General features: G+C 34.6%; 1 protein-coding gene across 23 annotated transcripts in view; it reads right to left on the bottom strand.

The window, feature by feature from the left end:
• The window catches only part of FOXP2 (forkhead box P2), a 608,228-nt gene that overhangs the window by 195,554 nt on the left and 389,891 nt on the right, over window positions 1-22,783 (bottom strand). The window contains exon 2 of one of the 23 annotated variants that reach the window (XM_063605588.1): window positions 1,077-1,287. The exons of the other annotated variants lie outside the window; for them this stretch is intronic. The gene's annotated coding sequence lies outside the window, so the exon portion shown is untranslated. The remainder of the gene's footprint in view (window positions 1-1,076; window positions 1,288-22,783) is intronic. 23 annotated transcript variants of the gene reach the window in all.

The following is a 22,783-nucleotide window of genomic DNA, read 5'->3' as shown; positions in this document are numbered from 1 at the left end:
GATCTCGGCTCACTGCAAGCTCCGCCTCCCGGGTTCACGCCATTCTCCTGCCTCAGCCTCCCAAGTAGCTGGGACTACGGGCGCCCGCCACCGCGCCCGGCTAATTTTTTGTATTTTTAGTGGAGACGGGGTTTCACCGTGTTAGCCAGGATGGTCTCGATCTCCTGACCTCGTGATCCACCCACCTCGGCCTCCCAAAGTGTTGGGATTACAGGCGTGAGCCACCGCGCCCTGCTGACATTACATTTTTTATTCCATTTTATTAACCCAAAACTATATTAATCCTTTTGAATTCTATTTCTTGGCAAAATTTGGTATAGTTCAGCATCTTCTATAGGCACATAAGTTTTAATGTTATTTGTTAATTAATTAAGCAATCCTTCAACTTGTCGTTAAAAAGAAACTTAAAATGACCATTACATCGCACAAATAAGAAGGTAAGTTAAATGTGTTTTTATTTGAAAAGGAAAAAACCAAGAGAAAAAGTTTTAGAATCAGGACAGTCACATCATTAAGTGTTATATATTTGCTAGAGGTGAGCCACAAATTTAATGCTGAGCTTTCTAACAGCTCGTATGAAGAGAAAATCATAATTAAATTACAAGGTTCATTGTGTAAGATGAAAGGAAGTAAGTTGCTCACAAACAGAACTATTCCTAACAGTGAAATCTGAGTTATATTTTTACCCCAATGGGATCTTAGGTAGCAAACACTGGAAAAGATACTGAACGACATCCCTAAAACATTGTTAAATAAAGTAGCCAATTAAGTATTTTTAAAACTATAATGCTCCTAAACTTAGGCTACTGATATTAAGCAATTTTATATAGATCCATTATAATGGTGGTAGAGTTATGAGGCTATCAGCAATAACCCTGTACTTAATTAATCAAAGTTAGATTTTAGAGGATTTAATGAAGTGTGTATCCTGCATGCAATCCTCCATAATCACTCTGGGACAAGCTTTTGATAGGTATTGAGCAAAAGTGAGCTGGATCTCATGATTCCTCATAAGTTGCAGTAGTTCATTTCTTCTAGGCCAGTGGTTCTCAAACTTGAGCATGCATCAGAATTACCTGCAGGGTAATTGCTGAGCTCCAACCCCAGGGTTTCTGATTCAGTAGGTCTAGGGAGTGGCCTGAGAATGTGCATTTCTAACAAGTTCCCGGTGATGCTGTTGCTGCTGGTCCAGGACTCACACTTTTGAGAATCGCTCTTCTAGGTCATCAGTTAAGTATAGATCCAAAGACTTTAACAAATAACCTGGGTGTAAGAGACAACATCCTCCTGAGGAAAGAAAGATGCCCAACAAGGACAGTGAAAATGAAACAAAGCCAACCACCCAACATGAAATCATCCTGAAATATGCCCCCCAAAAAAATTATTTGCAAAGTATGCCTATAAAATTAAATAAGATGCTGCTGAATAGCTTATAATTTCTAACCAGTTAAAAATGTGGATTATTAACTAAAATGTTTCTTTTGGTATAAGAATATTTTTCTGTTATTAATTAGATAGTTACCTATTAAGATAACTTATAGTTTGTGATAATATGATGCCATCCTCATATAAACAGACTGTTAATATTCTGTTCCCAGTCACTAAATGTTGCTTCAGTGTTGTTCCTCAATCTGACCTTATATGGCTCTTTAAAGTTAATAGTTTCCTATTTTCCAGTGTTTGTATTGCACTTAACCAGGCTGTATTGTATTTACTTTTTCCACATATATTTTACTTAGATGATTACCTTCCTAAACAAGGAAGGACTGCATTTTCCTTTGCAATTCCTCTGCCTAGAATAGGTAGTCAATAAATATTTATTAAAATGATCTGAACAAGAGGTGCAAATGTTTTTATGTATATTAAGTAAGTCCAAACCATTGTAGAGCTCATCTAAGGATAGAAACTAAACACAGTAAATGAAATGTTTACACTTCCTGATGGTTATTTTTAAATTTATAAACATAAGTTATATTTGCAGTCTTTTCCTCCCATTATTAAAAACAAAGCTAAGTGAAACCAAATTTAAGAAAGAAAACCTCTATATTAACTAAGCAATGGATTCTGAGAGGTGGTAATTAAGATTTATAATCATTTTATAAGTCAAAAACATTTCAGTATCATAGATAATAGTGGATGTTTCAGAGAATAAAATACAGGACTTGGAGACAAATAGATAAAAATTCAAGTCAACCTGTAGTCATTCAGTTTCTGTAGGCTTGTATTGTACAGTGCTGAGCTTTTTAATCTGAATCTCATCATCTATAAGTGGAGATAATATTGTCCCCATCTTATTCCAAAGGATCATTCTTAGGATAATATGAAATGATGAACATAAATGTCATTTGAACACTATATAATTGTTCTCTTACCTTTAGAAGAAAATATACTTTAAAGCATGTGGTCTTCAGTAAAATATATTAATACCTCTTGGTCACTATTAAACTATCTAAAGGCAACATTTATTTATTTATTTATTTATTTATTTATTTATTTTTTAGATGGAGTCTTGCTCTTTCACCCAGGCTAGAGTGCAGTGGCACGGTCTCAGCTCACTGCAACCTCTGCCTCCTGGGTTCAAGTGATTCTCCTGCCTCAGCCTCCATAGTAGCTGGGATTACAGATGTGCACCACCACACCTGGCTAATTTTTTGTATTTTTAGTAGAGATGGGTTTTTGCCATGTTGGCCAGTATGGTCTCAAAGTCCTGACCTCAGGTGATCCTGGTGCCTCGGCCTCTCAAAGTGCTCAGATTACAAGCATGAGCCAGCATGCCTGGCCCAAATGCAACTTTTAAAAGTGACCTTTATGTATTTTCTTAAATATATGTATTTGACCCCAAAATTTTAAAAATAACTTTCTCCAGTCTTAGAATAAAATGTAAACACAATAGGAAAGATGAAAGCTGTTATTGGGCACACAATTAATTTAGCAAAATTTAAATTCTGCTACTGTGCTACTAGCAACATTATTTTACTATGAGTGTGTCAGTAGTCTAGATTACATCACTGTCAATACATAATTATTTTGTACAGTTTGAAATTTACCTATCAACTTTGAACTCATAGTCTGAGTAAGCCATTGACTTTCTTTGATCCATTGAATTCTGCTAGATTCCAAGGTATTTAAATAAGTATTACTACCTATATACAACTTTGCACCACCTCCAATACATATGAACATGTGTAACTTGAGTGTGGTTAGTACAGCAAATTAACAAATATTTAATAAGTCCACTGAGCTGGACTGGATATTATTGGACAGTAAATAAATATGAAACAGTACAAAACCTTCAAGAAATTAAAAATTTAGGTAAATACTACATATATACCTGAACAGTGAAATAGCAATTTAATATATAAATAACAGTACAGGAAGGAGAGAAATGGTTATAAGATCATTCAATAATACATTTCTTTTAGCATTAGTAACTTTAGGTCTTAAGATGAACCTTCTATACATTTGCTGAAGTTGTGGGTAGGAACTAGTTCAATGTATGATTGTATACTTACATCTTAAAATTCAATTCTGTACTTCTGAATTAACTAGTAATTTATGATTATTATCTTTTGTTCATCAGTTTCTGAAAGTTTTCCAAACATTAATTGCTCTCTCTGCCTTTTTGCTAGTTTTATCAGTAAATATGTTACCTTCTGTTGATTAAAAAGAAATGCCAGAGTACTCAATGAACATGTAATGCACTGATTGGCATATTCTAGTTTCTACTTTGAGTATTTCATCCTTACAAGTCTGATTTAATTAGATTTTAATTTTTTGTGAATAATTTCTTAAAAATTGGAAGACATCAGTTGAAGCATGTACAATTAATATTTTTCCCCATAGCAGAATGAAGCATAGTATTATGTTAGTAGTAAATTCTGCCAAATTTATAGTTGTTTATGATAAACAGAAGTTAATGTTTATCCTTTCATAAGCATAAATATTATCATTTTTCTTTTTCAAAACAGTAGCTATTAATAAGGACACAGTCATACTAGGATTATTATAGATTTTTTTTCTAAAAAGTAAATCAGTAAATGTTTATTTTACAAAATGAATTCACCACTTTTGCTATTCAACTCCATTGACATATATTTAATCTAAAGGAAGTGTATCCTGCCAGAGTCACACATAAGATTGGTTTATATGAGGAGAGTCTCTAAACCTGCTCTATGATATTTAATTTGGCTAAAGAAAAAAGATGTTTTGGCAACTAAAATTCTACTTTAGCTAACAAATAAACATTTATTATCTAGTAAATACAGAATTTATCTCCAAGTCCCACATAACTGAGTATTCAGTTAGGTAAAAGCAAACACTATATAGAAAATAAAAATGTGGCCAGGCATGGTTGCTTATGCCTGTAATCCCAGCACTTTGGGAGGCTGAGGCAGGCAGATCATCTGAGGTCAGGAGTTCAAGATCAGCCTGGCCAACATGGCGAAACCCTGTCTCTACTAAAAATTTAAAAAAATAGCGGAGCATGGTGGCACATGCCTGTAATCCCAGCTGCTCAGGAGGCTGAGGCAAGAGAATTGCTTGAACATGGGAGGCAGAGGTTGCAGTGAGCTGAGATTGCAACATTGCACTCCAGCCTGGGCAACAAGGGTGAAACTCTGTCTCAACAACAACAACAACAACAACAACAAAAAAAAAAAAAAAAAAAAGAGAGAGAGAGAAAGAAAAAACAAAGAAAAAAGAAAATAAAAATATATCAAAGTTGCTGAAAGTCTGAAAAATTTTTTGGTTGAGAAAATACATTACAGCAGTTACTATAATACTTGGAATTCTATTGAAAATCTTAAATATTAATAAAACAAATATTTTAATGAAAATACTGTATTTGGTGTTTTCTGCAGAACCTTGCAATTGCAACGAAGCATATCTTGGAACAGACTGTGATTTAAGGACTGCAGGGGATATACAAGCCTCTGGACCCACATGCTGACCTGAAGACAACCAACACATTCTAGTGCACATCAAATTTAACTTTGATCAAGTATTCATAAAAGCTCCAGGCTTGTTAGATTTTACAGTTTGTGTATGTGGTAAGGGGCAAAGTAAGAAATGAAAACTTTCATGCCCTCTCTGTAGTACATATAACTGATTGTGTGTGTAATGCTACCTTCTCACAAAGAACTTCATAAGAATGGTGAACATTACTGTGTTGACAAAACCATGCCACCTGTCATTATTAGAATGAAAAGGTGAATGTTTCAAAAATGTAAGCAATGAAAACTAAAGTAAAACAAAATTGATACGGCCTTTGTTAAATGGCAGAATTTTAAGAAAAGTTAAGCATCATTCCAGGCATAATCATTTTATAGAAATATAGCAACATGTCATCAAATTTTTACCACTAGTTTTTTTCATATAAATTTCAGTGGCATGAGTCTTTGTTAACAGAGATATTAGATTGGTTTCAATTTTTAAAATTATTCCAGAATTTGCAATATTATTAATTTTATACAAATAACTCTGAGGGCAAATACATCTTCCATTGTATTTTAAATGTTCTGATATTCTATAAAATATGGATTTTTATTATCATCTTCTTTCTAGTAATTACTAGTGGTCCGAGAAAACTTGGTCCAGATTACTTTAGTTTTCAATGTTTATTCCACAGTTTTCTTGGGTGTGGCCAAGGATAAAAAGAGAAATATTGTTTTAGCAGGTCATGGTGGCATGCATTTGTAATCCCAGCTACTTGGGAAGCCGAAGTAGGAAGATTGCTTGAGCCTAGGATTTGGGAGGCCAGCCTGGACAACACATCAAGGCTTTATCTCATAAACATACAAACAAGAAACAGAGAAAGAAATGCTGGTTCAACAGTATCATAGTCTGAATTTGAAGCAAAAATTGTGGTGGTACTGAACTGCAACTTAGGAGTAATTTCAAGGCAGTTTCTTTTCAAATTATGTTATGAATATTTTAAGTATCAATACTTTAAGTTTTTATAAAGTTCTACTTTTTATCACTTTGGGCAAAATGTCTTAAACTTTACTTTGTTATTGCAACATCAATTTGGTAAAATATGTATATCTCTTGACATTTAAAAAAATTAATAATTAAAAAGTTACCTCTAATTGTCTAAAAATAATCCTCTGGTATTCAGAAATATGTTAATTCAAAAACCCTCATTCTGACAGCATAGAAAGAAGAACTGTTGACATTAGAATTATAGAACAAGTTTTCTGTGAATTAAAGACAAATAATAATATTTAATTCTATTAGATAATTTCTTCTTATGGTAACATCCTGTCAGAAAAGACCACTTTTACAATCTCCATTTCTTCACAAAAAGAAAAAAAAAAAAAAGGTCACATTGTCCCAAAGTGTCTCCATGATGCAGAAAGCATCCACAACGTAGAAGGGCACAAATCTATTAAAGATGCTTTGTTTGCATATAACTTTTCAGTTTTCTTTAGTAAATCCACTTGTGTGTAAGAGTGTGTGTGTATGTGAAAGAGACAGAATGAGAGAGAGAGAGAGAGTATGTGTGGGTACGTGTGAGATAAAGTTTTTCTGGGTAATTATTTTCTCTCTGTATAAATGTACTTAGTGTTTTGTACATAAATGATATTGATCTCTGTGCATTTCTAATAGACTTTTTTAGAGCACTTTTAGGAGCACAGCACTATTGAGTGAAAGGTACAGATTTTTCATATACCTCCTGTCTTCACAGAGTGAAACGTTTGTTATAAATTCTGAACCCATATTGACATATCATTCTCACCCAAAGTCCATAGTTTATATTAGGGTTTTCTCTTGCTGTTTTACATTCTATGGGTTTGGAAAGAGTCAAGACCCATCAGTGTGCTGTATTCAGGAAACCCATCTCACGTGCAGAGACACACATAGGCTCAAAATAAAGGGATGGAGGAAGATCCACCAAGCAAATGGAAAACAAAAAAAGACAGCGGTTGCAATCCTAGTCTCTGATAAAACAGACTTTAAACCAACAAAGATCAAAAGAGACAAAGAAGGCCATTATATAATGGTAAAAGGATCAATTCAACAAGAAGAGCTAACTGTCCTAAACGTATATGCACCCAATACAGGAGCACCCAGATTCGTAAAGCAAGTCCTTAGAGACCTACAAAGAGACTTAGACTCCTACACAATAATAATGGGAGACTTTAACACCCCACTGTCAACCTTAGACAGATCAACGAGACAGAAAGTTAACAAGGATATCCAGGAATTGAACTCAGCTCTGCACCAAGCGGACCTAATAGACATCTACAGAACTCTCTATCCCAAATCAACAGAATATACATTCTTTTTAGCACCACACCAAACCTATTCCAAAATTGACCACATAGTTGGAAGTAAAGCACTCCTCAGGAAATGTAAAAGAACAGAAATTATAACAAACTGTCTCTCAGACCACAGTGCAATCAAACTAGAACTCAGTATTAAGAAACTCACTCAAAACCGCTCAACTACATGGAAATTGAACAACCTGCTCCTGAATGACTACTGGGTACATAACGAAATGAAGGCAAAAATAAAGATGTTGTTTGACACCAACGAGAACAAAGACACAACATATCAGAATCTCTGGGACACATTCAAAGCAGTGTGTGGAGGGAAATTTATAGAACTAAATGCCCACAAGAGAAAGCAGGAAAGATCTAAAATTGACACCCTAACATCACAATTAAAAGAACTAGAGAAGCAAGAGCAAACACATTCAAAAGCTAGCAGAAGGCAAGAAATAACTAAGATCAGAGCAGAACTGAAAGAAATAGAGACACAAAAAAACCCTTCAAAAAATCAATGAATCCAGGAGCTGGTTTTTTGAACAGATCAACAAAACTGATAGACTGCTAGCGAGACTAATAAAGAAGAAAAGATAGAAGAATCAAATACACGCAATAAAAAATGATACAGGGGATATCACCACCGATCCCACAGAAATACAAACTGCCACCAGAGAATACTATAAACACCTCTACGCAAATAAACTAGAAAATCTAGAAGGAATGGATAAATTCCTGGACACATACACCCTCCCAAGACTAAACCAGGAAGAAGTTGAATCTCTGAATAGACCAATAACAGGCTCTGAAATTGAGGCAATAATTAATAGCTTACCAACCAAAAAAAGTCCAGGACCAGATGGATTCACAGCCTAATTCTACCAGAGGTATAAGGAGGAGCTGGTACCATTCCTTCTGAAACTATTCCAATCAATAGAAAAAGAGGGAATCCTCCCTAACTCATTTTATGAGGCCAGCATCATCCTGATACCAAAGCCTGGCAGAGATACAACAAAAAAAGAGACTTTTAGACCAATATCCCTGATGAACATCGATGCAAAAATCCTCAATAAAATACTGGCAAACCAAATCCAGCAGCACATCAAAAATCTTATCCACCATGATCAAGTGGGCTTCATCCCTGGGATGCAAGGCTAGTTCAGCAAATCAATAAACGTAATCCAGCATATAAACAGAACCAACGACAAAAATTAATTCAAGATGGATTAAAGACTTAAATGTTAGACCTAAAACCATAAAAACCCTAGAAGAAAACCTAGGCAATACCATTCAGGACATAGGCATGGGCAAGGACTTCATGTCTAAAACACCAAAAGCAATGGCAACAAAAGCCAAAATTGACAAATGGGATCTAATTAAACTAAAGAGCTTCTGCACAGCAAAAGAAACTACCATCAGAGTGAACAGGCAACCTACAGAATGGGAGAAAATTTCTGCAATCTACTCATCTGACAAAGGGCTAATATCCAGAATCTACAATGAACTCAAACAAATTTACAAGAAAAAAACAAACAACCCCATCGAAAAGTGGGCGAAGGACATGAACAGACACTTCTCCAAATAAGACATTTACGCAGCCAAAAGACACACGAAAAAATACTCATCATCACTGGCCATCAGAGAAATGCAAATCAAAACCACAATGAGATACCATCTCACACCAGTTAGACTGGCAATCATTAAAAAGTCAGGAAACAACAGGTGCTGGAGAGGATGTGGAGAAATAGGAACACTTTTACACTGTTGGTGGGACTGTAAACTAGTTCAACCATTGTGGAAGTCAGTGTGGCGATTCCTCAGGGATCTAGAACTAGAAATACCATTTGGCCCAGCCATCCCATTACTGGGTATATACCCAAAGGATTATAAAACATGCTGCTATAAAGACACATGCACACGTATGTTTATTGTGGCACTATTCACAATAGCAAAGACTTGGAACCAACCCAAATGTCCAACAATGATAGACTGGATTAAGAAAATGTGGCACATATACACCATGGAATACTATGCAGCTATAAAAAATGATGAGTTCATGTCCTTTGTAGGGACATGGATGAAGCTGGAAACCATCATTCTCAGCGAACTATCACAAGGACAAAAAACCAAACACCGCATGTTCTCACTCATAGGTAGGAATTGAACAATGAGAACACATGGACACAGGAAGGGGAACATCACACACCAGGGCCTGTTGTGAGGTGGGGGGATGGGGGAGGGATAGCATTAGGAGATTTACCTAATGTTAAATGACGAGTTAATGGGTGCAGCACACCAACATGGCACATGTATACATATGTAACAAACCTGCACATTGTACACATGTATCCTAAAACTTAAAGTATAAAAAAAAAAGTGTAATGACATGCATCCACCATTAGAGTACAGAGTATCATAGAAAGTAGTTTTACTGCCCTAAAAGTTCTGTGTGCTCCACCTATACATCCCTACCTCCCTGAGCCCCTGACAATCACTGATCTTTTTACACCTCCATAGTTTTGCTCTTTCCAGGATGTTGTACAGTTGGAATCGTATAGTATGTAGCTTTTTTAGATAAGCTTCTTTCACCTAGTAATGCGCATTTACATTTTCTCCATATCTTTTCACAGTTTGATAACTCATTTCATTTTAATGCTGAATAACACTCCATTGTCCATATATGCCACAATTTATCTATTTATCTATTGAAAGACATCTTGGTTGCTTCCATGTTTTGGGATTTATAATTAACCCTACTATAAACATTCATATGCAGATTGTTGTGTGGATATAAGTTTTCAATCCTTGGGGATGCAGAGGAGCACAATTGCTGATCATATAGAATATGCTTAGTTTTGTAAGAAACTGCAAAACTGACTTCAGAAGTGGCTGTACCATTTCCGCATTTCACCAATAAGGAACAGAAGTCCCTGTTGCTCCACATCCTTGCCAGCATTTTTTGTCAGTGTTCTGGATTTGGGCCATTCTGATAGTAGATACACAGCAATATCTCGTTGTTGTTTTAATTTGCATTTCCTTGATGGCATACAATGTGGAGCATCTTTTCATATACTTATTTGCCACCTACATATTTTATTTGGTGAAGTGTCTGTTGGGGTATTTGGTCCATATTTTAATCAGATGGTAAATACACTTTTCATCTTTAACCTCCACCTGGTGAACTTCACAGTTGGAAATGAAGGTTTATTATCTGTATTCTTCTGGGCTTGTGGTAGGTAAAACGGGTAACAAGGTATGTGTGCCTTTCTGGTTTCTGCTACTCTCACTCCCAATACAATCTAGTGGCTTCGAGCTCTCAAGCTCTAAGAGGGGAGAAAGATTAGGAATTCATTCAAGCAGAAGAATGGGAAATACTGGAAAGGAGGAAAAGAGAAAAGGACTAGAGACAACTTATGTAATTAAAGGGTCAAATAATAAATAAATAGAACCAATTTCAGACTACCTCTGGCTAACTCAAATATTCATGTAGTTAGATGAATTGACTATTTCCAAGCTGTAACCAAATCCTTATTGTTTTATTTCTAGTATATTTAAAACAAATATCCAAGGCTAGAGGCTAGTTTCAAAAAAACCCAACTTATATAAATTAGTGAATATTATCATTCCTCAATTACTTTTTAAAAATATTAAAATAAAAATGGAAGTGATATTTTCCATTAAAAATTAATCTTAATTACAAAAAGATATATGTCTTAAAAATGTGGTGTTATCATAGCAGTGTATAGCAGAGAGATCTTTAAATCTTGAAAGGTTTTTAACTTCTAAAATCAAGATTGATTATCATTTAGAAAGTGCCTAAAATATCACTGACAAAATGATCTGAAATAGATATAACATCTGTTTTTGCAGGTGGAGTAACCTAATAAAATCTTAGAGAACACAGTGGGTTTTATTCTTTATTTTTTCCTATCAATCATTTAAAAGTGTTCATATTTCACAGTATTGTTTTCTTAAGCCTGTTTCCTGTTTGTGAGCTCATTAACAGGAAATATGTTGAGCCTCCCAGCAGTTATTTGGTAATATAATTTCAGAAGTTATAAGGGGGTTATTACAAAGGTTCAATGAACACACAGCATTTAAATACTAGGTAATTTAAGGAATTCTTGAATTTTGCAATGTGTCCTCCTAAATTTCTTTAGTTAGGCCAAAGGTAGAGCTTAAACCTTGAACTCCAAATTTATCGTTAAATTAATAGGTTGGGATAAAGTTTTTTGTTCATTTTTAACTTTTAATATAACTATGACCATTTTTCACTGACATATATGTTGTAAAAACAGCAAAATTGAATCTGAAGATGAAAGTTAAAATCTGTATGAGTTGTATATCATTATAATCCTGTGGTCTCTATGGATCACATTATCTCAAAAACCTGAGTTTTAAAGAGGTAAATTTTCACACATACAAAATCATTATATTTTATAAGTATTATATTTCACCAGTCATAGTGGACCAACAAAAAGTATAAGTAGCCAGTCTTTGTAAGTGTTAACCTCCTCATATGACACTGATATGGTTTGGCTGTGTCTCCGCCCAAATCTCATTTTGAATTGTAGCTCCCATAATCCCCGTGAGTCTTGGGAGAAACCCGGTGGGAGGTAACTGAATCATGGGGGTGGGTTTTTCTCGGGCTGTTCTTGTAACAGTGAATAAATCTCACTAGATCTGATGGTTTTATAGAGGGGAGTTCATTTGCACATGTGCTCTTGCCTGCCACCATATCAGACATGTCTTGCCTCCCCTTTGCCTTCCACCGAAACTGTGAGTCCTCCCCAGCCATGTGGAACTGTGAGTCCATAAAATCTGTTTTTCTTTATAAATTACCCAGTCTCAGGTATGTCTTGATTAGCAGCATGAGAATTGACTAATACAATAAATTAATACCAAGAGTTGGGTGCTGTTGTAAATATACCTGAAAATGTGGAAGCGACTTTGGAATTGGGTAACAGGCATGGGTTGGAACAGTTTGGGGGGCTCAGAAGACAGGAAAATGTGGGAAAATTTGGAACCTCCTAGAGACTTGTTGAATGGCTTTGACCAATATGCTGATAGTGATATAAACAATAAAAGTCCAGGCTGATGTGGTCTCAGATGGAGATGAGGAATTTGTTGGGAACTGGAGCAAAGGTGATTCTTGCTGTGCTTTAGCAAGGAAACTGATGGCTTTTGCCCATGCCCTAGCAATATGTGGAACTTTGAACTTGAGAGATGATTTGGGGTATCTGGTGGAAGAATATTTAAGCAACAAAGTATTCAAGAGGAAGCAGAGCATAAAAGTTTGGAAAATTTGCAGCCTGATGATGTGATAGAAAAGAAAAACCCATTTTCTGGGGAGAAATTCAAGCTGGCAGCAGAAGTTTGCATAAGTAATGAGGGGCCCAATGTTAATCACCAAGACAATGGAGAAAACGTCTCCAGAGCATGTTGAGGACCTTCACAGCAGCCCCTCCTTCACAGGCCCAGAGGCTTAGGAGGAAAAAATGGTTTCCTGGGTTGGGTCCAGGGCCCTCCTGCTGTGTGCAGCCTAGGGACTTGGTGCCCTGCATCCCAGCTGCTCCAGTCATGGATAAAAAGGGTCAAGGTACAGCTCATGCTGTGGCTTCAGAGGTTTCAAGCCCCAAGCCTTGGCAGCTGCCACATTGTGTTGATCCTGTTGGGGCACAGAAGTCAAGAATTTAGATTTGGGAACATCTGCCTAGATTTCAGAGGATGTATGCAAATTTCTGGATGTCCAGGCAGAAGTTTGCTGTAGGGTTGAGGTGCTCATGGAGAACCTCTGCTAGGGCAGTGCAAAAGGCAAAGGTGGGGTGGGAGCCCTCACACAGAGTCCCCACTGGCACACTGCCTAGCAGAGCTGTGAGATGAGGGCCACCATCCTCCAGACCCCAGAGTGGTAGATTCACTGACAGCTTGCACTGTGCACCTAGAAAAGCTGCACACTCAATGCCAGTCTGTGAAAGCAGCCAGGATGGGGGCTGTACCCTGCAAAGCCACAGGGGTGGAGCTGCCCAAGGCTATGGGAACCCACGTCTTATAGGAACGTGACCTGGATGTGAGACATGGAGTCAAAGGAGATCATTTCAGAGCTTTAAGATTTGGCTATCTTGATGGATTTCAAACTTGCATGGGGCCTGCATGGCTTCATTTTGGCCAATTTCTCCCATGTGGAATGGGTGTATTTACCCAATGCTTGTATCCCTGTTGTATCAAGAAAGTAACTGACTTGCTTTTGATTTTACAGGCTGATAGGTAGAAGGGACTTGCCTTGTCTCAGATGAGACTTTGGACTGTGGACGTTTAAGTTAATGCTGAAATGAGTTAAGACTTTGGGGGACAGTTGGGAAGGGATGACTGGTTTTGAAATGTGAGGACATGAGATTTGGGAGGGGCCAGGGGTGGAATGATATGGTTTGGCTGTGTCCCCACCCAAATCTCATCTTGAATTATAGCTTCCATAATCCCCAAGTGTTGTGGGAGAAACTGGTGGGGGTAAATGAGTAATGGGGGTGGGTTTTTCCCATCCTCTTCTTGTAATAGTGAATAAGTCTCATGAGATTTGATAATTTCATAAATAGGAGTTCCCCTGCACATGTGCTCTTGCCTGCCACCATGTAAGATATGTCTTGCTTCCCCTTTGCCTTCCACCATGATTGTGAGGCCTCCCCAGCCATGTGGAACTGTGAGTCCATTAAAACTCCTTTACTTTATAAATTACCCAGTCTCGGGTATATCTTTATTAGCAGTGTGAGAACTAATACAGACATGTTTGATAAAGGGTCCGTTTACATTTGTATGGTTCAAAATATGTTTTATTATTAATTCTGCATTGCTATCTCATGAAAAGTAGTAGCAGGAGGCACAGCAGCAAGAGTTATTGTAGTAGTATTGACTGTATTTTGCAAATGAGGAGACTATGTCTTTAGGACTTCCGTGTAAAGGGTAAGATTAGGGCTCTGAAGCTATACCATACATGTTTGTATTACAGCTCCACCACTTATTAGCTTTCTCAACTTGGAAAATTTATTTATCGGTTATACACATCATTACTTATTTCCATCTTCATAGTTCATTACCTATTTCTGTAAATTTTGTAAGTGAACAGTATTCATCTCAAAGGGTTATGAGATGATTAAATAAGCGAGTACATGTAAAGTACTCAGAATAGTCCCAAAAATGTAGGGTGTTCAATACATATTAGATATTATCCTCCTTCTTATTCTTCTTATTGTTATTAGCATGATTATTACTATTTTCATCAATACTACACAGCAAGTGTAATATTGTCTAGATTTCAACTTAATTTTCAAGGATATCTAAATGTACAGATTTAAACATTCACCCTGAAATACCTCACCTAAATATTCAGATTATATGTTTGCTTAAAAGTTCATAAATAAGTATCCGTTCACACCTATTAACTTTTATAAACTATTTTTAAAAAATTTAAGACTTCTAAAACAATAAAACATAATATTAGTATTTCTAAAACTATGCTGAATGTTCTTAGTATTTCAAATTCTACCACTGAAGTTCTAAGAAAATATAGCAATATGAAGTTTTATACTTACAATTATTCAGGTTGAGAATTAGATTGATATGGGTTACTTTAAACCATACATAGGTGAGGTTTTTAATAACAAAATTTTCTAAAACATTATTTTCAGAAAAACCTGAGATTAATTGAGACCAAATTGTAAAGCATTTTTAGCAAAAGCAATGCTTTCATTTCAAAGTTTATAAATTCAGCGTTTGGGGCAAAGCATATATATTTTATAATGTTAACAAAATCTAGTACTAATGATATTTATTATTACAGGATTCTCAGCTATGCATAAATTCATATATTTCAAACAGATTTTTTCAAGTAAAAATTACCAACTTCTCTTCATAAAAACTACATATTTATTTAAATCCAGAGTACATAGTACCTTAACATTGATAATGTTCCAACCAATACCAATTTTAAAAAAACTGGAAAATTCTGTACAATTAAAAAAAAACCCAAAAAGCTATTCTTTATAGCTAACTTCCTTCTGATGTAGAATACATAATGATTTTGTTATTTTTCTGTTAATGCAACTTGTGATATCTAAAACGTACATTTTAAAGGCACAAAATATTCTTATCTATGATGGCTGTTGGTTAATGACAATAGTAAGGGTTAGTCAGGTGCAATTCAGGATATGATTTCTTATGCAAAAATTAACAATAAATGAAAAAGACCTTCTATATTAATTTTAGAATAAATGACCATTTTATTTCCAGAAATGTGAACAATCAATGTCATTATTATTACTGCTCTGAAAGAAATGTTTAAAAGTCATTTTATTCTCATACATACCGAATACACTACAGTTTATAGAAATCAAGATTTTTATTTGTTCTTGGCAAACCCTGTTAGTGAGCCCCTTGTGTACAGGATATACTGGCCATTTGACCACTGGATTGTACACCAAAATAGTAACATCAATATTATCATGCACTAAAAGGTTAAGATAACTTTGTTTTGGCTTCCTGTTTTGTAGTAGAAACTGAGTTTGAAAGATATATTCAAAAATTCAAGAAGTCAAAATACACATATACAAATACACAAATTCTCTTGCTTTTTGATGTCAATAGAGCACAATTAGATTATCACAGAGAATTCTAATCTACACTTAAAAAATGTCACTGCAACTAAAAAGATACAAATCGGCAACCTTTGATAAGTTTTATCAAAATTACTTTAAAAGATCGTTTTGAAAATGGGGGTGTTTCCCCCTGCAAAAGAAATTGTTACCCAAGATTTATATTATAGGGAATTCTGACTTCATATAACATTAAGAAGGATATTTTATTCCAATGTGATTTATATCTGTCAATTGTAAAGTACATTTAAAGCTTAATTGAGTAGGAATTTAAAATGCTCTCATGTCTTAGATATAGTACTAGAAGAAGTAGACCAGTAAATTCAAATTTAATTATAATAAGGAGAGGATGTTCCAGGACTGCTTTATTATTCTTTAAAATGCACATCTAATTTAATTACACTAAAATGTCCCATTTATTATAATCATAATTATTAATTGTCCATTAATCTTCAGAGTATTTGTTGAACAACTATTATGTGTACAACACATGTTAAGCACCCTTTGGACACAGTCTTTGATGTCAAAGACTTTATAGAATTTGTTAAAGAGGAAAGATACCAATATTAACCTTTTTAAAAAATGTCAGTATCATTAAATGCCAAAAAATGATAGCAACATCAAATATCAGATAAGCTTGAGAAAGGAAAGATGTCATCCAGTTGAAAGAGTCAGGATTCAGAGTAATTATGCATCTTGAGCTGGGATATATGAATGAAGAGAGAGAATACCTGACATTGGGTACTAGCATATTCAAACTTCCTGAGGCAAATTTTATTTCAGAGATACCAAGTAGAACTGAGCACAATATTTAGAAGCTTAAAATCTTGAGATTGGTTGCGAGATTTTGAGCAAGGTATTTAATGTTATGATAGTATAAGTTGATACGGGAGGATATGCAAGATTGAAGAGTAGGAAGGAAAAACCTTGGAAGCATGGAGACCAGCCATGCAATAATCCAGATCTAAGGAAATAAAGGGTGTGGCAGTGCAAGTGAAAAGAAAGGGTGAAAGTAGATATTCTGACAGAAATTTTAGTCTGGTGATGTTTTTTCAATGAGGTGGAGTAAGTGAGAAAGAAATACAGGATGACTTCATACGAACCTGACTGACTGGAAAAAAAAAAAGAAAAGAAACAGGAATAAATGAAAACTAACTTGCGGAAGGAGATGTACTATTTACATAGCTTCCATTTACTCCATGAAGTGCAATATCCATCCTGAAGAATTCTGTGGCTTCAGAAGCCTATCAGCTAAACCTTGTATAACACAGTATATTTTACAAAATCATAGGGCGAAAGGGCAAACTTGGGAGAAATATTTGACAAGTAATTTCAGTCTAGAAATTTTAGGATTCTCTTTTATCATAAAGTTTACAATTATTAAATGTGAGTGGCAACATTAAAACCATGTCTCCATTGTTTTGTCTATTAGTACATATTGATTAGACAATAGTCAAGTTAATCCAATTGTTTTACCTTTCTTTTTTAACTCTTATTTCATAAATTGACATTTAAGCTTATGTTCCAAATTGAGCATGTGTGCTGTGCAGTAAAAACACATAAAAATATTTATATCTACATGTGTTCATTGCATAGAGCAAGGTAAGAGTAGGTGTGATGGAGAACCAAAAAAGCAGTAAAATTTTCCAAAAGATGGAAATGAAAGGGAAAGAAACAAACTACTGAGAATGTTGGTGTATTCTTTTTTTCTTCGTGATAAAGACATACCTTGTTATCATTCTTGTATTATATAAAACATATAAAATAATATGCAGTTTTAATGCCAAAGCAGGAAGGGTCAAATTGATTTAAAAAATCTCAAATTACCTTCAGTTGAAAATCCAATTTGGCATAACAATTGAGCAAACTGCTATCTTTAAATTTAAAAAGAAAACAAAGAATATATCATTTAATTATGAAAAATAAATCCTAACGTCAGTCTTTACAAGCCTCCATAACACTGAGAGGATGTTAATATTGCTCAAGGCATTGAGTAGGACTTCTGGGCTAACTGCCAATTCCTATTAGAACTATTTTCTCCTCAATCACTAGTTCAAGCATGCATGATATCACAATGCATAAATAGTAGCACAACAAGTAGGAAATACAAGACAATCCCTCTCTCTCGATCCTCCTGTTATATTGAGTACTAATAGGATTTAATTTCTAGAGTACTGCATGTAGTTCTGGGACCCTGCCAACTAGGAGGAATAGTAACTAAGAAAGAAGAGTAATCAATGGTGATTAAGTTAAAACCAGAACACAAGCCATAGTGCCCCCTCTTTTTAAAGCAGTTCTGGAACATTTTCCTGATTATACATCAATGTCAACAGAAAATGTCTCAGATAAGGGGACTGATAGTGCTATAAATCAGGCCTTTCTATTTACCGGGTTACAACTTCTAACCATTATAGATTAGATAGATAGATAGATAGATAGATAGATAGATAGATAGATAGATAGATAGATAGATAGAGTTTCCATATGAGATCATCTGCAACGAACAGTAATAGTAACATTTACTTGAGCCAGGGAATTAAATACTCTGGGGGAATTTCCTAGAGGTGACTTGATCCTACCTTCAATAAAGGTAGAGAAGCAGGACTCTAAGTGCAGAGAGTCAGTAGAGAAGAGTGATTAAGTCCACATTAATGTCAATTAATGAGAAAAGAACTATTTAGGAACACATTTGTTGTTCTGAGTGGAGAGTCTTTACTTGTCCCACTCCTCTAGCAGAAGCTATTTTAACCTATTATGCTTTGGGGAAAATTTATTAGTTTGTCACTGTAATTCGGAACTGATCCTTATTATTTCTTAAACTCTTATTTATTGTGACTCAAAGTTGTTTCTCAGGACTGGCTAGGTTTAAGTATAGATTTAAATGTACTTTGAGCTTTTGAAAAAATAAATTAAAATATAACCAAATTACTTCTCTATATAATAATTTATAATAACTTTTAAAAATGTATACAGGTAATTTAAAATATGTACATGAGGGGGCAAGAGGGCAAGTAAGAAGCTTATCTATAAAACTCCAAAAGGAAATGGGATGATTGCAATTTTATATACACATAATGACTCAGGTTAGTGTACTACCTCAAACTTGTTATTGAGTTAAAATAATCTATATCAACATATCCTCAGAGTTGGAAAGAAAATTAGATTTGGAATAAAAGGTTGTTTCTGGCAACACATAAGAGATTTATCCACAAGACATGAAATACTTTAGAGGGTTTTAGTTTTTGTTATTAGATCTGGTTAAATTAATTTTAAACCACATTCATTATCCAGAGCTCGAGAATACTGGGAATTAAGTGTTTCATCAGCATTTTACTGTTTATTTGGAGACTGACTAATGTCTACAATGATTCTTTAATGATCACTGTCAACTCTTTAGAGCAATTTCCCACTGTTGGGTCTAAGATCCTTGATATCAAAAGGGAATATACGGTTGTGCATGTGTATGTATGTATGTATACGTATATATATACGTATACATACATACACATATATACGTGTATATGTATATACACGCACATATGTATATATGCACACACATGTATATATGTATACACACATATGCATATACATATGTATACATGTATATATGTTTATATATGTATATATGAATGTATATGTATATATACATATATTTACATGTATATGTGTATATACATGTGTCTATATGTGTGTGTGTGCGTATATATATAAAATCAAATTCTGTTTTCTGCATTATGGTGACAATTTAAAATGTATCATAAGTAATAAGGCATCATTTTTTTTCTGAATAAAAGAGACTAGGAAAGTGGACACCAACTGAAAATTTTTCTTTTGTGAATATGGACTTGTTGCTTTTCTAGACAACTTTCCAGTAGTGATTTTGTTTTTGTATTTTACATGGTAGACTTTAACTCTTTAAAAATGTAATTGGATTGCAAGCTTCCAGTTACAACAGAGGAGGAAGAGGGGGACAGGGGAAAGAAGAAAAATTAATTACCCTTGGCAAGTGTCTAAGTGGCCCTTTATTAGTTTGAGGCAGGCAATGATAAAAGTTACAATAACAAAATCTTTTTTTGGTTACCAACCTTTTCTAGCTGTCTTGAATTCAAGTTTAACAAAGATGCAAAGCTAGATTGTAAGTGACCAAGTGTCTCTCAAATGTGTCTCTATTAGTCACTGCCCCCTAAAGTCCAAGGTTTAAGAGCAAGAAATTACTCTGTGGCAAATATTATAGAAAGAAGCAGACGGTTGGTTCCAATCTGAATATAAAGATTACTAGGAGTACACAACAGAATTTAGCAATAGTCAGAATGATCAGGATGTAATGGCTGAAAAATAAGCACTATGTCTAGTGTGAACAACTAATAAGCTTTTATGCAACTCATTAGTTAACAATTGGTAAATTGCTGCGGTAACCTATATTAAGACAGTTGTGTTAAGTTTTACTTCTGATATTCCAATAAAAATTTACTATATATTTATTTCTGAAAAAACAGGAATAATAACATGTGTACAGATTTGTGTTTAAATGTATACTTACAAAAATTTCAATTCACAAATTAAATTTTTAAAACACACACACTTTCAAAGAGTTTCTCTTTAGAATGATACTTAAAAATAATAACAGTCAATCTCCCTCATATATTTACAAAATACTCCTGGCTCCAGAGCTGAGGTTTTTTTTTTTTTCTCAAATATCTCTTCTAAAATTATCAACACCTTCTCATTTAGTTCTCCATTTGTTCAACTTTGTGCCTTGAACATATGGCAGGTTCAGAATAGTGTGTAGTTGCCAGGTAAATACCATGTTAAAAGTAACTGATCCAAAGTAACTTGACCAAGCGTAACACACAGTATTTCTAATCAAATAAGCAAACTAGTGATGAACTAGATTCCCTCTATTATATTTCCAGAAATAATATGTTACCACATTGTGTCTGTGATGTTCAGGACTCACAGAACTTTACAAATAACCTACTTTTACAAAAAGCCTGCATTCCAATTAAATTTTTAGAGTTAAAGTCTGCCATTTAAACAACAAAAACAAAACCACTACTGGAAAGTTGTCTAGAAAAAGAACAAGTCACTATTCACAAAAGAAAAATTTTGAGTTGGTGTCCATTTTCCTGGTATGTTTTATGCAGAAAAAAAATGATGCCTTATTACTTGCGATACATTTTAAATTGGTCACCATAGCACAGAAAATAGCAGAATATGTTTAAAAAGGATTTTAAGGCCTTTATTTCTTGTTTCTAATGAGAGAAAAACTTTCCCTATAACATAATTTTGAAATAGTGATGTAAGGATCTAGATGTAACAAGCCTTTACCACATAATACGCTACTGAAGCAGCACTTTCACAAAATATAACTTAATTGTGTAAATGGAGGGAAGGGAAAAATTTAACCAAGTCACCAATATATCATGCTAAATGTGGTGTTGTGTTAGTTCATTTACAAGGAAAGGGAATTTAGGGAGATCAATTTAAAAAGCACACAAACCAAGATGTATCCAGATTTGTCACTGCTATTCACATTTTACTCCCTTTGACCATATTAAGCAGAACTCTCTACTCCATCAGGTCTGAATACAAGGGGTAATGCTCTAGAAATAACTAGCAGCATAGAGCACATGAATCAGGATGATGCTAACTTAAAACCACAAATGTGGTGTGGACTACTGATCTATCAGTAACCTGAGTTTCAGTCTCATCTTTCTCAGGAAAAGTATAAGAAAAGAAGATAAACCAGACCAAGTCCTTTGGTTCTCAATAAGGTCAACTTTTTCTTTGTAACCATAATAAATAATTACTCACTCCTGACTCATAAATTTGTTTAAATTCCTTTGTTTCTTATACTCATAAGTTAGGCCGTAATCCTGAATAAGTTTCAAATTGTACTACGTAAAAACAAGCAATAAATACTTTGATTTGCTTGGCCCTAAAAGAGATCCAAGAGGCCCCAAAACATTGGTATTGTAGAGTTTGGTGAAATTCCCATTCAACATATTCATGTGGTTCATTATGATGGATTATTTTGACATATACTTACTCAGTCTCTTTTATTATAAAAATATCTCCAACTTCTTAATAACTTTATCTATTTTTCCTTAGATGCTCTTTGTTTTTTAAAAACACTCTACTACATTTTCTTCCTGAGGTCAGCCAACTATAATACCTCATAAGTGTCTAGCTATAAATACCCTGAGGTTTTAGAAGTCAGAATACTTGATTCCCTCTAGAACCCTTCATCATGAGGCCCAGAAGTTTTTGTAGAACTTTGGGGCAGTGTCTTTAAGAAAGTAACTGGTAGGCTGTTATCTTCTATCTTAACTAAGTTAAATATATACAGTATCAATTCTCCCTTCCTACCAGCCCATTCCTATTTAAGCATATTTATAATTTTTATCTCATAAACATTTATCTGAAATTATCTTTGTATAATTCAATTTTCCCCAAATCCTGTGACAAATCTACTTATGAGCTACAATCTATTACCAAGTTTCTAAGAATTTGCGTGATACATTCTTTTTCATATATATATGTATCAGTTTATATTTATATAGAGAGAGATTAGTTTCAATGTTTACATTAGATACAGGGGGTACATGTGGCAGGTTTGTTACATGGGAATATTACATGATGTTGAGCTTTGGGGAATGGATCCCACCACCCAGGTAGAGAGCATAGTATCCAATAGGTAATTTTTCAACCCACACCCACTTCCCTCCCTTCTCGCTCTAGTAGTCCCCAGTGTCTGTATGTCCATGTGTGTGCAATGCTTAGCTCCTATTTATAAGTGAGGACATGTGGGATTTCTGTTGCTGTGTTAATTTGCTTAGGACTATGGCCTCCAGCTACATCCATGTTGCAAAA

The sequence above is a fragment of the Pan paniscus genome, chromosome 6 (assembly GCF_029289425.2).
Source record: "Pan paniscus chromosome 6, NHGRI_mPanPan1-v2.0_pri, whole genome shotgun sequence".
NCBI classification, from domain to species: Eukaryota; Metazoa; Chordata; class Mammalia; order Primates; family Hominidae; genus Pan; species Pan paniscus.
This window is presented reverse-complemented; position numbering and strand designations above follow the sequence as displayed.